Source organism: Desmodus rotundus, chromosome 1 (assembly GCF_022682495.2).
Source record: "Desmodus rotundus isolate HL8 chromosome 1, HLdesRot8A.1, whole genome shotgun sequence".
NCBI classification, from domain to species: Eukaryota; Metazoa; Chordata; class Mammalia; order Chiroptera; family Phyllostomidae; genus Desmodus; species Desmodus rotundus.
The window spans coordinates 206,636,778-206,650,153 of record NC_071387.1 but is presented as its reverse complement, the minus strand read 5'-3'; positions in this window follow the sequence as shown (position 1 = coordinate 206,650,153).

Here is a 13,376-nt window from a genome sequence, read left to right as displayed (position 1 = left end):
TTACCTACAAAGGAGTTCCCATAAGACTGTCAGCTGATTTCTCCAAAGAGACCTTACAGGCAAGAAGGGGCTGGAAAGAAGTATTCCAAGTTATGAAAGGCAAGGACCTACATCCAAGATTGCTCTATTCAGCAAAGCTTTCATTTAGAATGGAAGGGCAGATAAAGTGCTTCCCAGATAAGGTCAAGTTAAAGAAGTTCATCATCACCAAGCCCTTATTATATGAAATGTTAAAGGGACTTATCTAAGAAAAATAAGATAAAAAACATGAACAGTAAAAATGACAGCAAACTCACAGTTATTAACAACCACACCTAAAACAAAAACAAAAGCAAACTAAGCAAACAACTAGAACAGGAACAGAACCACAGAAATGAAGATCACATGGAGGGTTATCAACAGGGGAATGGGAGGGGGAGAGATGGGGGAAAGACACAGAGAATAATAGCATAAATGATAGGTGCAAAACAGACAGGGGGAGGGTAAGAATAGTGTAGGAAATGTAGAAGCCAAAGAACTTATATGTATGACCCATGGGCATGAACTATAGGGGGGGAATGTGGGAGGGAGGGGGTGGGCACTATGGAGTGGAGTGAAGGGGAGGAAATGGGACAACTGTGTAATAGCATAATCAATAAATATATTAAAAACAAATTAAAAAAAAACCCTTAAAACTGATAAATCCAAGATAATCTATTTAGTATTTAAAAATACATTGAGGAGGGTAGAGTTTTCCACCTTAAAAATATGCCTTTTCTGGGATATTGATTATTTTAACCTGGTTATTTTTAAGGAACAAAAGACTCAGGAGGAGACTTTGGCCTTCCCTTTATCTGCCTAAAGGAAATAAGATAGGGAAAACTGTTCAGGAAGGGCACTATCACCACAGATAACTGTATTTTAACTGTGAACTAAGTGTGGCAGACAGGGATGCACCAAACGAAGTCCATTACACTCTTCTCTGTGTCCCTTTGTGTCTGGGTGGCTTAGCAAGAAGTGGCTTACCAAAGGTTTGCTCCTGTAAATCGCCTACCTATCCTTTAAGTCCAAACCACTATGCCCCTTTCTCCTTAGCTCCAAATGACAGATAAGCTTCAATTGCCCAATCTGTTCTCTAGACCCATCTCTGATGGAACTCCTGTATACACATACATAATAAATTTGGTCGTATTGATCTTTTTCACGCCAGTTTGTTTACTAGAATAGCCAGAAGAACCGAGAAGGAACCTAGAGCCAAATGCTGAAGGTGGTTGCTCCCAGAGTAATGAAGGATGAAATAGGGAGAGTTCTTGCATGTAACTATGTTCTAGGTCTTTTGGTACCATTTGAGTTCTTGAACTATATATGTCTTTGGAAAAATAATATTTTCCATGAAAAATAAATTTTAAACATGTGACAAATGTTCAATAATATTCATGAAATGTAAAAAGCTTAAAATTGACAATAATCTCTTCCTAAATGAAAGAAAAACATCTCTTCCCCTTCAGATTAACCAACTTTAAAAAGAGAGTATCAAGATTTGATTAGGATATGGGGAAATGTTGGTGAGGACATAAAATATTCAAGAAGACAATGGAACACAGTAAGTACATCAAGAATCTGTAATATGCTCCTTTCTAAAGTATAGAAATTTGGGGTTTTTTCCCCCTTTGCCTGGGAGAACAAATAGACAACTTTGCGAAATCAAAGACAGTCAGTCGCGTCCTTTGTGATTGTCACGCCAGCCCAAGCAGCCACCTCAGACCAGCAGTCAGGTCAGGCCTTTGCCAAAACACCGTCGTCTTCTTGAGACTTTTTCTCAGCAGACTAGCTAAAGCAGAAACTCTCAGAACCTTTAGCTAGTCTTTTTGAATTTCCTGCACCTCAGTTATCTGCATATTACCTGATCTTCTCCCTGGTTTACTGAGGGCAGCCCCTTCCCTCGCGACCCCATGAGGACAGGGACTTTTGTTATTGTTATTCATAATTGTGTCAACTATACCTAATGGTATTCTATCAGTGTAGTAGATGCTTAATAAATATTTCATTAAAATAATACAACAGAAAAGTGTGAAGATGTTATTTTGGAAACAGAATTAAGTTTATATGGAGATGTATTTACTATATATTAAATAAGGAAAAAATGATATAGCATATGAGATGAAATAATTTTTATAAGATTATAAAAATTTTGTGCATGAAAAAGAGAATAAAATGCATTATGTTGATTCATGTGTTTCCATTTTGCCTATTTTATTTCCTGAACTTTTATCCTAAGAAACATATGCAATGAAAAATAAAAATCAGTTCACGTTTAATTCATAAGGTAACCATTATGAGTCTAGGTATTTGAGGAATGGCAACAAAGTAATATGCGCCTTTCCATAAATGCAGACCCCAGGCTCATTTAGTGAGTACAACACCCTGACTGTTCAAGTGCCTGCCCCCCATACGCAGTGTCTTGTGGAGATGCAGCCACTCCACAAGACATCAATATTGGCTGGCAACTCCCCAGTTTACACACTGACTACCAATCATTAGTGGGGGGGTGTTACAAAACAGAAATGAAAATCAAGGTTCATATTCTGGGCAGTAGAAAAATAAAAGCAATTTTCCAACTAAAACCTCCTCCAGGACTCCTAACAGGCTTCTCCGGCACCCTGCTCAGCTACTTTCTGGTGGGGCCACTGTTTCCTGAACTCAAGCATGGAGGACTCTCAAAGCTCTCCTGAGAGAGGTGTTATAGACTGTGATGAAAAACTCAGACTCTAAGACTTAACTCCTTGGTTTTAAGTTCCCGCTCTGCTGTTATCTAGCCTTGGGTTGATTTGGGTTCATTTGTGTGAATTCATTGAGCTTCAGTCTTTCTGAACAGTGGGGCTAACTGGAGTATTACTTTTAAGAGTTCTTATTTTATTACATGATTTCAACAAATTACTGTCAATAGTCTTAGCACATCTCTCTCTCTCATATATATTAGCATATTAGTTAGACTACCTGTCTTACTCCTATATATGAATATATATGATTGTTAGCACTTGCTGATACACATTCTTTATGTACGACCATATTGGATGCCAAGGGGTCCCCAGCACAGTTTGGGCAGTGGTTGAGGACAAGCCATAATAATGTCTCACAAGGACTTGGGGAAAATATTAATAGATAACAAAAGCAAAATTATTGTTTTTTAAACAAGAAGAATTATTCACAGGAGAAAAAATGAAAGTAACAAGAAGGTGAGGGAGAAAGCCAGGATCAAGGGTCAAAAAGGACAAAGGTAAGGTGTCTTGGAATTTTTGTTAGGAAGTTGAAAATAGCAAAAAGAGAGTTTCAGGGAGCATATTGAGAGTGTCAGAAACTGAAAATTGAAAATTTGAGATATCTTGATTTTTATTTTAGTAAAATAAAAAATTTTTGTGGTGGGAAGAGGAGGGTGGAGGTTGAAGAGAGTGTAAGAGGGATAAATGATGATGAAAATATAAAATAAAAAATAAAAGACAACAACAAAACTTGGAAAGATTTTTTTCTGGGGCTATTTTTTAAAAAATTGTTACCACAGCCAGACCAAGTTATGTGGGTTACGAAGCTCTTCAAAGGAAGATTACATTTCCTGTGAGCTGCGGATTCCCTCTTTCCGAGACGTGCGTCCTTTCCCTAACCCAACTCAAAATCAACAGCAACAACCAGGTAGTAGGGACAGGATGTTCCTTCGCAGTGTGAGGCTCAGGGTATTTGTTTTGCAGTTCGCTTTCAGCCTTCTGTGGCTCTGTTTTTGGACAGGTAGATTTTCCCCCATCCTCATGGCCTCGGTCCTAAATAGCTATTGACAGAAAGAATGAAATATCAACCGAACGACAGTCCTCACCATTCCTCCCACACGGCCGCCAACACCGAGTTACCATTCTGCAAGGCATCACTGGGCAAGCATTCTGCCTGCAGCTTTCTAACTTGTCATGCCGGTTCTTTCTCTACATGAATAACTTTTAAGTTTGTTCTTTCCTGATTTCTGACCAGAACATAATTTCCTTCAGCTCGAGCAGGAAATATCTGGCTTTTCTTCTGCTCTCTGGTGATTTATTGGAAGCTCTGATATTTCTTGCCACATTTCTTAATGTCTTCATGCTATCTAAGTAACACATTCTGGGAAGGATGGAGGTCCGGCTATAATCGCTGCTTTATTCACTGTTCCGAAACCAAAGATAGGAATTCGTTGAGGATACCTGCCGTCACAGAACCCTAAGTGCGGCTGGTTTTAGTGGAAGAGCAAGGCAATTGGAATCAAAATACTGAACTTTCACAGAAAAGTTGTTTAGACTCTCTAAGCGAATTGGCTTAAGGTTTACAATTGGATTGAACAGAAAATAATAGTTAATTTTCAGGGAGGTTGTGAGGACAATTAAATGAAAAGTATGTGGAGTCCACAATTGGGGCAGACAGGGTTGTCACTCCATCCACGTCTGCTGGGCATTTAACACATCCATGGACGTTGCCCAGAGGCTTTCAGCTGGAGTCATCTGTGATGCCTGGAGAATCTCTAGGGCCCCAGAGTCTTTAGGGGCTCTCCACAACTAGGGAGAGAGGATGGCATTCCCTGGATGCTACCTAGGGTCTGTCCTTGTCCCCTCCAGGGCTTAAACAATGGGCCCATGAGTGGAATGGCCATGGCAGAAGAGATTAAGACTGAGCATGGACCAACTGCATGGACTGCTTCTCACTCAGGCTGAGTTCACTACCACGATGTTTCAATGTCAGCAGAGACTCACTCTGAGTCCTGTTATGGTACCATTCCTCAAGGAGTCAGACAAGCCCCTGAATGGCAAGTGGATTATATTGAAACTCTCCACCTAAGTGGGAAGGGAGGCAGCAATTCATGTTTACTGAGATGGACAATATTTTTTGTATGAGTTTGCCATCCCTGTCCATGGTCCCTTGGCCAGCATTTCTATGTAAGTGCTCAGTCTTTGATGTACCATTATCGGGTACCATGTACCAATAATGGTATCAAGGAACCCACTTTCTAGTGAAGAATGTGCAGCAATGAGCACCTGACCACAGTATCCATTATTCTCTGAGTATACTGCATTGACCAGACGCAACTGGCATAATGGCATGTTGAATGGTTTCTTAAAGATACAACTGTAAGTACCAGCTTGGGAATGATGATACAGTAAGTTCAGGACACCGTCTTTCAAGATATATTCTTTTGAATGCATAACAGCTTTGTGGTGCCAAGGTCCTACTAGCTATAACATTTGGTTTAAGTAACTAATGGCTAGAAGTACAAGTGAACTCTCTCACTTAATGTGGGTTTCTCCAGATAGTAAACCAGAGGCAAGGATCCCAACACCTCAATTTATTGGAGAGGCAAAGGGCACACTGGTAAGCGTGTGAGGAAGTGAGAGGAGAAGGAGGAGAGCCAATACGTGCGGCCTTCGCACAAGGTTTTTCACTCTGCACATTAGGCTTCATTCCTGTGTGAGCTCACATAGAACCTACGGCTGAGAGTTACACTATCAGGACTGTGGGACATGCACAGATGATCCCAATCAGTCACTTGTTGAGAACTGCTCTTGGAGGCTGTCATCAATTTCCCAGCATTCAGGCACAGACGTGAAGATGCTGGCAGCTGGAAGTCAGGCTAAGCACTGAGGTGTTCAAGGGTACAGATAGGCCATCCATTATACCTGTCACATCCTCACTCCAAGGTGCACACTTGGGGAATTTGTGTTTTTTATTTGCTCAACTTCAGGGTATGCCAGGTTAAAGATGCTGGTTCCCAGTGGGGGAACCTTCTACCAGGTGATACAATGAGGGTTCCACCTAACCTAATGCCAGGGCCATTACAGTCATTTATGGTTCTTTTTGTCCGTAGGTCTTGAGTTAAATGGGAATGACTGCACTGGCAGTGGTAATTGTCCTGCTTTCAGAAGTAGAGTGGTGGCAGGGAGTGTGCCTGGAATTCAAAGAAATCACTAGGACAGCTTTGGTAAGCCACGAGTAGATGATGTTAGCAGATACCAGTTGAGCAGATTCTCGGACCCCCCAGTGAGTCCCCCATTCAGCAAGTGGCTTAAATCAGCAGCAGCGATCCTGCAGCCTGATGAGAATGGAGAATGACTGGCAGAGGAGGCAGGGAAGATGTTGATGGCCTTTGACTCAGCTGCAGGAGTGAGGAGTATCCCTCCCATCTTGGTTTTGTTGCTGCTGCTGTTGTTGTATAGACAGATGAGAGAGAAAGAAATGCAAGAATCAATTGTGTAAGTACTAGAAGTGCATGGTGTGATATGAATAAGTTTTGAAATAAGCCACAAAAGGGAAAATGCTCATGTGGTTGTAATAATCAAAATTTTGTGTTATTAACATAGGGAATGTTATCTAGATAAAGTTCTTAAATAGCACCAGTGGCACATTAGCTATCACACAAATTGGATAGTATTAAAACTTTACATTGTATATTTAACGAATACAATCACACATGATCTACTATTGGAAAAGGTTGAAAAGCTAACTATTGGTATGGGGTAAGTTAAGAGATTGTTCTAGGCTAGAGGAGAAAAACATAAAAAGTCATATTTTGTTCTCATATATTCTACCACTAACTTACTGTTAATAATCTTAATGTGTTACAATACATCTTAACTTCAATTTTCCTCTCTGAAATCATTATAGAATTCCTGGTAGTCAAACATAACATATGTTGACTTCTTAATAAATCAGTGTTCAAGCCACATTTTTTTATGTAGGAAAAAATGCAAATGGGTCACATTTATATGATTTTGTACCTTTAAAGTCTCTCTTATGAATTCTTCATACGCGATTTACTTGCTAATTTCATCCCTCCATAGGGAAACCAATATTCATTTATATAGAACTTGACAGAGCCATCTGGCAAAATAACTAAATAGAGAATCACCTGTGGAAACACTTTTGACAAGAGTCATTTACTAGAATGATGTAATGTTATTCAATCGGCCCCCATACACTTGGCCCAGGACATTATGATGCTAACTTCTAAAATGTTTACACACTCTCTCTCACCTTTTGCCCAATATAAAATAAAAAGTAACTTTAAAATTACATTAAGGTTTAATGTCCACTTTATAAATTCATATATTCAAAGATGATAAACTAAAGGGCTACTGATGAAATTCATAAAATTTTATTTGGCTACCTCATCTTGGGTTTGTGATTTATCCTTCCCTTAGGTACATTTTAAAGCTGCCTCATGGGAGATCACCAGAAATGGGTCTGAGCAGGCAACAGAATTTCATCGTATGTTTCCTTCACTGTCTTTAAAAAATTAGGTGATACTTGAATGCGTCTACCTGAAATTACTATTTTGATTAAATAGAAAACCAATTTTCTATGCAAATATTTGATTCAAATGAGAGACACTGAAGCTCTGACAAGTTTCTTTTACTGTTTCAAATATATACATTATATCTTCAAATACCTTTGAGCATCTGAAAAGCAGAAAAATATGATGAGAAGTTCAAAATAAATGAGGACACCTACGAGTTACCATAATTATTGGTTAGCACCAGAAAATTTACGATTGGACCTTTCTGGCTCTGTCTACAGACTATGATGAATTCCTTCTAGCTGACTGTTGTCTAAGCTGGAATTCCACTGTTGATTTCTTAGCCATTACCTTAGTAACTCTAAATTAATTCCAACCATATACTTACGTCATGGAGAGCTGTTTCCATTCTGGGAATAAAAGTACATATTATGCTAAAAGAATAATATTTTTGAAAGGATGTTGGTCACAATATAATGCAATTCATTTTCTTTCCATTGTCAAAGTACCAAAGTATACTGTTGATGAGACAAGGATAAAAGTGCATCCTGTTCAAAATACAATGAAAAATAAATTAAGAAAAAGAAATCGGGGGGAAAAGTACAATTTGTTCTCAGAATAAAGCCAGGAGGTAACCATTTTTTGTTGTTATCGACCAATGAACAACAGGATTTTGGAAACATTTATTTTGCCAAAAGAATAGAGGAGTTTAGTCAAATCCACTGTGTCCCTGAAAAACTAAAATGTTTGTGAAAATGTATGAGGCCAGGAATTCAGGTATCCAGATATTTTCGTCAGCAAACCAGTATATTATCCTATCGGGCTGTGTAACTGAAATAATCACGCTTGTGTATTTTCTCAGCCAGTTGAGAAGACTGACCTTATGGTAGCATGTCTTAAAATAGTGATAAAGTCATCTCAAAGCCCATTTTCAAGATGATTATTCCTGATACGAATTTGTGGAATTAATTACATATCTAGGAAGCCTAGCTCTAGAGATGAAATTTTATATTTAAATATTTTCCTCATCCTTCCTTATAGGAACTTTTAATAATTAAATTGTGAAGCTTTTTAAAATGGCAATAAAGGAAATGTTTAACATTTTTTATTGTCAGAATAAAAATGCATGGCTGAATTAAATACCAGAAACATTAATGCTTGAAGGGTCATTTTTGAAAGCACTGAAAACCAAAAAAGATCCAGAAGACATTCTTTGAGCTGCACTAATTCTCTGAGGTCTCTTTCAAATCCAGATAACTGATTGACCCAACCATTAAAGTCTGAACAACCAATAGATGTCAGAAGAATAATACTAAACCAGAATCAGTATTTTTATAACAGCATAGAAGTTAGGGTTGGTGTCATGAAACATGAATTGGTATTATGTAAGACTGCAGATCCAAGATGGTGGAGGAGCAAGTGAAAGCTACACTAACCTCCTCCCAGGACCAATCTGGAATTACAACTACATTGTAGAGAAATCATCTTGAATAGCTAACTGAATACCAGCTGGAGAGAAGCCTTATAAACATGGACAGATAGAAGAAACCACTTCATCACAATGTGACTGGTAGGGAGTGCAGAGGAGGCACTGAGAGGACTGCCTGGGCTCCCACGGGTGGCAACTGAAGTGCCACATGGATATTTCAGTGGCCAGGGGGTTCCCCCTGAGAAGTGTGGGATCTAAACCCCAAGCTGAGCTCCCTAGTCTACGGCACCAGAGCTGGAAAGGAACCCGGGAAACATCCAGCCGTGAAAAGCAGCAGGGGTTCTGTTGATCAGGGAGAGATAGCTAGAGACTCAGAGAGCCTCTTAAAAGGCCAAAGCACAAAATTTCATTTGTAGTCACTTACCCTGGGTGACGGCAAAGGGAGGGCAAAGTGGACTAGAGACACTTGAATAGAGTCTGGGGTTAGTGGCTCTGGGGAGAGGACTGAAGGAACAGCCACCAGGAAACATGTGCTGAGTCACCCCCCAAACTGCAGGAGCCATACTTCTCAGGCAGAGCACTCCTCTGCAAGTGGCATCACCCTGAGGGGAGGCAATAGCCCCGCCCACAGGAATTACTCTGCTCCACCCAGTGGTTCTTAAGCCTGACTGCTTACAAATTGATCACATTAACAACTGATCAGTTTGATGGTTGATTAGTTTAACGTCTAATGTGGAAAATACAAAGAAGCAGCCAAAATGGGAAGATAAAGAGACCCCAAATGAAAAAACAAGAAAATTTTCCAGAAGAACTAGATGAAATGGAATTAAGCAACTTATCAGATAGACAGTTTAAGGTAAAGATTATAAGGGTGCTCAACAGCATGAAAAAAGACATAGAAACCATAAAAAAGGACCAGTCAGAAATAAAGAATACAATATCCGGGATAAATATTACACTGGAAAGAATAAACAGTAGGTTAGATGAAGCAATAGGATCGAATCAGTGTTTTGGAAGACAAGGTAGAAAAAATACAATAAGGCAGAGCAGCAAAAAGAAAAAAGAATTTTAAAAAATGATGAGAGCTTAAGAAATGTCTTGTACAACATGAAGCATAACAACATCTGCATCATGGAAATACCAAAAGGAGAAGAGAGCATGCAAGCGACTGAGAACCTATTTAAAGAAATAATGACTGAAAACTTCCCTAGTCTGGTAAATGAAACATCACAAAAGTCCAAGAAGCTCAGAGAGTCTCAAACAAGTTGGGCCCAAACAGGCCGACACTGAGACACATCAAAATTAAAATAACAAGGCTGAAAGATAAGGAGAGAATCCTAAAAGCCAAAAGAGCAAAGCAGGTAGTACCCTACAGGGGAGCACCAACTAGACTGTTATCTGATTACTTATCAGAAACATTTCAGACCAGAAGGGAGTCACATGAAATATTCAAGGTGATGAAAAACAAGAACCTACAACATTGGTTACTTTACCCAGCAAGGTAATCATTTAAAATCAAAGGAAAAAAAAGGAGTTTCCCAGATAAGAAAAAGCTAAAGGAGTTTGTTAACACCAAACCAGTACTGCAATAAATGTTAAAGGGCTTGGACCCATATGAATGCTTCCTCTAAGAGACCCTTCTCAGATTGAAACACACACACACACTAAAAGTAAAGAGAGAGAAAACGATATTTCATATAAATGCAAAAGAAAAATAAACGGGGTAGCAGTGCTTTGGTCTGACAAAATAAGCTTTAAAACCAAGGCTATAGTAAGAGACAAAGGATACTACATAATGATAAAGGGAATAACCCAACAAGAGGATATAACCCTACTAAACATTTATGCACCCAAAATAGGAGCACCTAAATATGTGAAGCAAATCTTGATGGACATAAAAGGAGAGATTTACAGAAATAGAGTCATAGACAGGGATTTTCACACCCCAATGGATAGATCTTCCAGGCAGGAAATGAATAAGGAGGCAGCAGCCTTAAATGAGACACTAGATCGAATAGTTTTAATTGGTATCTTCAGAGCATTTCACCCCAAAGCAGCAAAATATACATACTTTTCCAATGCATATGGAATGTTTTCCAGGATAGACCACATGCTAGGACACAAAACAGGTCTTAAAAATTTAAGAAGATTGACATCATATCAAGCATCTGCTCTGATCACATTGCTATGAAACTAGAATTCACTCACTAGAATAACACAGATAAATGCATGCAAAGACATAGAAACCAAATAACATGTTATTAAATAATGATAGGCCAACAGAAATAAATGAAATAAAGTCTAAAAAATGATACAAAATATCAATGAATCCAAGAGCTGGTTCTTTGAAGAGATAAACAAGATTGACCAACTTTTAACCATACTAATCAAGGTAAAAAGAGAAAGGTCCCAAATGAATAAAATCACAAATGAAAGAGGAGAAAAAACTGACACCTAAGAAATACAAAGGATTATAAGAAAACACTATGAACAACTATATGCCAACAAACTGGACAACCTGGACGAAATGGATAGAGACAATTGTTCCTAGAAACAATCTTCCAAAATAAATGAGGAAGAATCATAAAATCTGAATAGACAGATTACACCTAATGAAACTGAAGCAATGATCCAAAACCTCCCAACAAACAAAAGCCCTGGGCCACGTGACTTCACAGGTGACTTTTACCAAACCTTCTGAGAAGAACTAACACCTCTCCTTTTCAAACTATTTCATAAAATTCAAGAGGAGGAAAGGCCCCCAAACTTATTTTACAAGATCAGCATTATCCTAATTCCAAAACCAGATAAAGACACCCCAAAGAAAGAAAATTATAGGTCAATATATCTGATGAGCACAGATGCTAAAATCCACAAGGTGTCGGCAAACCTAATACAGCAATGCGTCAAAAAGATCATACAAGATGATCATATGGGATTTATTCCAGGAATGCAAGGAAGGTACAACATTCACAATCAATAAGTGTGATTCACCACATAAACAAAATGAAGGAATAAAACCACATGATTATATCAATAGATGCAGAAAAAGCTTTTGATAAAATCCAGCACCCATTTATGATAAAAACTCTCAGCAAAATGGGAATAGAGGGAACATTCCTAAACATAATAAAGGCCATATATGAAACCCACTGCCAGCATTACTTAACAGACAAAAATTACATGCATTCCCCTTAAGATCAGGAACAGATAGGGAATTCTGCTTTCACCTCTCTTATTCAACATAGTACTGGAAGTCCTGGCCACAGAAATCAAACAAGAAGAAGAAATAAAAGGCACCCAAACTGTAAAGTAAGAGCAAAAACTCTCTTTATTTGCAGATGACATGATACCGTACATAGAGAACCCCAAAAGATTCCACCAAGAAACTCCTAGAACTGATAAATGAATTCAGCAAAGTAGCAGGATACAAAATTAATATCCAGAAATCAGTTGCATTATTATATGTCAATAATGAACTAGCAGAAAGGGAAATTAAGAAAACAATCCCATTCACAATTGTTCAAATAGAATAAAATACCTAGGAATATATCTAAGCAATGATGTAAAAAACTTGTACTTAGAAAATTATAAGACCCTGAAGAAAGAAATTGAAGAAGATACAAATAAGTGGAAGCACATACCATGGTCACGGATAGGAAGATTAACATCATTAAGGTGTGAGCACTACCCAGAGCAATCTATAGATTCAGTGCAATTCTTATGAGGATTTCAATGCCACATTTCACAGAACTAGAACAAGTGTTTCAAAAATGTATATGGAACCACAAAAGGACCTGTATTGCAACAGTAATCCTGAGAAAGAACAAAGTTAGAGGAATCATGCTACCTAATATCAAACTATACTACAAGGACATAGTAATCAAAGCAGCCTGATACTGGTATAAAAACAGACACATAGATCAATGAAACAGAAGGAAGAGCCCAGAAATAAACCCACACCTTCATAGTCGATTAATATTCAACAGAGGAAGCAAGTACATACAATGGGCTAAAAGTAGCTTATTCAATAAATGGTGTTGGCAAAATTGGACAGATATGTGCAGAAAAATGAAACTAGACCACCTTCTTACATCACACACAAGAATAAATTCAAAATGGATCAAAGACTTAAATGTTAGACCCAAAGCCATAAAAATTGTAGAAGAAAATATAGGCAGCAAACTCTCAAATATTATTTATAGAAATTTTTTTTATCAGATATATCTACCCAAGCAAGAGAAACAGAAGAAAAAATAAACAAATGGGACTTCATCAAACTAAAAAGTTTTTCACAGCAAAGGAAATCATCAATTATATAAAAAGACAACCCACAGAATGGGAGAACATATTCACTGATACATCTGAAAAGGGGTTAATATCCAAAATTTATAAAGTACTTACAAAACTCAGTACCCAAAAAACAAACAATCCAGTTAAAAAATGCACATGGAGAACACACAGATGCCCAATAGACATATGAAAAAATGTTTAAAGTCACTAATTATCAGAGAAATGCAAATAAAAACCACAATGAGATACCATCTCACACCTGTCAGAATGGCTATTATAAATAAATCAACAAACAGCAAGTGCTGGTGAGGATGTGGAGAAAGGAGGAACCCTTTTGCACTGTTGGTAGGAATGCAGACTAGTACAGTCACTGTG